This window comes from Grammomys surdaster, unplaced genomic scaffold (assembly GCF_004785775.1).
Source record: "Grammomys surdaster isolate TR1022 unplaced genomic scaffold, NIH_TR_1.0 187, whole genome shotgun sequence".
In the NCBI taxonomy this organism is placed as follows: Eukaryota; Metazoa; Chordata; class Mammalia; order Rodentia; family Muridae; genus Grammomys; species Grammomys surdaster.
This window is the reverse complement of record NW_021604632.1, coordinates 2,401,373-2,403,993: the sequence shown is the minus strand read 5'-3', so window position 1 is coordinate 2,403,993 and position 2,621 is coordinate 2,401,373.

Below are 2,621 nucleotides of genomic sequence, written 5' to 3'. Positions count from 1 at the left end.
AGAAGAAGGAGAAGAAGGAGAAGGAGAAGAAGGAGAAGAAGGAGAAGAAGGAGAAGGGGGAGGGGAAGGGGAAGGGGAAGGGGAAGGGGAAGGAGAAGAAATGATGTGAATGGTTACAATAATTTTTAAAAAGATGCTGGAGATGTTACTTTTAATCAGAAGGTGCTATTGGTTATTCATTAATCTTACCTAATGTTATCTAAATGTTACCTTCTTCTTTAGTCCTTTTATTGCATCCATGAAGTAAGATTTCGTTTATATCAGTCATTCCCTGTATTCCCATGTCATTTTTCTCAAGTTCTTAAAATTGTAACCTAGTTGCCCTGGTGGCTCAGTTCTGTGATCCCAGCTTCTCAAGAGGCTAAGGCAGGAGAATTGCAGTTTCAAGGCCTGCCTAATCCATAGAGTGAATTCAAGGCCAGTGTAAGCAATTTGTTGAGACACAGAATAAAGAGTAACAAGAAGACTGAGGGTATAACCCACTAGCAGAGAGCCCTTGCCTAGCACATGCAACTAGATTCGATTCTTACCCCCTCACATCAAAACAAACAACACAGACCACAGAGCCTAAAGGACCTGGAGGACCTTGAGATTCCTCCAAACCTTCAATGTCACCACCTGACCAACATCAATAGCATCACTCAGTCCCCAACCCAGAAATATTGAATCAAGGTGAGGGTGCATCCTTCATTTATTTTGGTCCTTAGAATAATGGTACCCTGAATCCTGAGCCTCACGCAAACTAGGCACGAACTCTACAGGGAGCTACGACTCCATTTCTAATCTCCAGAGCATTCTGATCATGACAGGAGGACTGCTAGTCAATTCATATGGCAAGAGATCCTCTCCTGCAAGGCCTTACCTCACCTTCAGCTCTTCCCCTGCCTCAGCAACAGTCTACAGCCAAACTGCATCCCACAGGTGCCTGCAGCAACACCTGGTCCCCATTATTTCTTTGATTTCAGCTTTCCCCTTTGCAAACCAGCCTCCTGGGGTGCCTTGAAAGGTTAGATTCCCCCCACCCCCAGTCCCACAGTTCAGCACAACACTATGAAAGGAGCCCATGCTGACATAGATGGCCACAGGTAAATCTATCTGCAGCCCTTCCTGGGATGGAAGAGCTAATATGTAGTCTGCGTAACTCTATATGGGGAATGCCAACTCAAAAACACACCTTTAACGCCTTCAACGACCTTTGTGCTTCACATGCTTGTCTTTAACCTTCTTTCATGAGAACAGTGCCCAGAATAAATTATCTTCATGTAAGCAACATAAAGGCCCTCTAACCTGGGGGTGGGGGTGGGAGTGGGGAGGATCCTTTATTTTAAAGATGAAACAAGTCCAATTGGTATTATTGGTATTGCTGTTTGTGGGAGCCCAGGAGAGGAACTTTACGTGGCTTCTAGAGAAAGGCAGACAATTTGATATTTTGTGTTTAAAATCACAGGGGTCTGAGTCTACCTGTATCTGCTGGCTTTCCCTTCTCTCCAAGAGTGAGGTTGAAAACTGGACAAGGGGAGGTGGTGGCTCTCTGTTCCAAACACATTCATCCATTCGTAATTGTTGAAACATCCTAAAAAATATATAAATTTTAATTTATGATTATTGTGGGTGTATGAGAACACTTATATATGTGTGTTTGGATGCTACAGCCCACATGTGGATATTAGAGGACAACTATTTAAGGAGTTAGTTTTCCCCCTCCACGGTGGGATCGGAGAATCGAACACAGGTCATCAGGTTTGCACAAAAGACACCTTTACTTATTGAGCCATCTTGCCAGCCCACTGAAATATTTTTAATCTGTCTTTACAAAGTGAATCTTTATGTGGTTCGACAAGGAGTTAGGGGTCATTGACAATACAGTAGGGTTTGTGACTAATTAGCTCTAAGAAACATGAACTTCTATGCAAATGTGTGTGAGAACATTTCTAGTCTCCCAGTAAATGCTGAAATTAACTCCGAAGAGAAAACTAGAGGCCAATCTCCTTGATAGCATCATGCCATCTGAAAATGACACCGCCCACATGCACCGTGTTTATTTTCTAACACCTGCAGTAACATGACGAGCTTAAACTGCTTCAAGAAAACATTTTTCTCTCACGAAAATTATTTTGCCCCCAATCACGGACATTGTTTCAAAAAATCCTATTTGTACTGTATTCTTACAAAGTTGTTTTTCTACATACTTTTCTAATCCAGACACGGTATCAATGCTTTCAAAGCACTGGGAGGAAAACATGATGTTCAAATCCCTAAGACAGTTCTGCTTAAGGAACATTTCCCTATGTATCCTGTTTTGTTGTTTTTTTCTTATCCATACATATATACATATATTTTGAAATGCATACTGAATGTCTGGAAGAATCATAGTTGACAGACATATTTGGCTTAGCTATGCATTTAAGTAAAACTGTTGCTTAGTGGGGATTAAAGCACTTGCCTCTGAGCTTTAGATCCAAGCTTCTGAGTTCAAGTCCCAGGACACACATGGTGGTAGGAGAGGACTCGCTTCCACATGCTGTCCTTTGACCACCAACATGCAGCATGTACTCAAGAGTTCCCTTTCATCCCACATACAAAATAAATAAATTTATTATTTTTAAATGTTGTCTTGATAA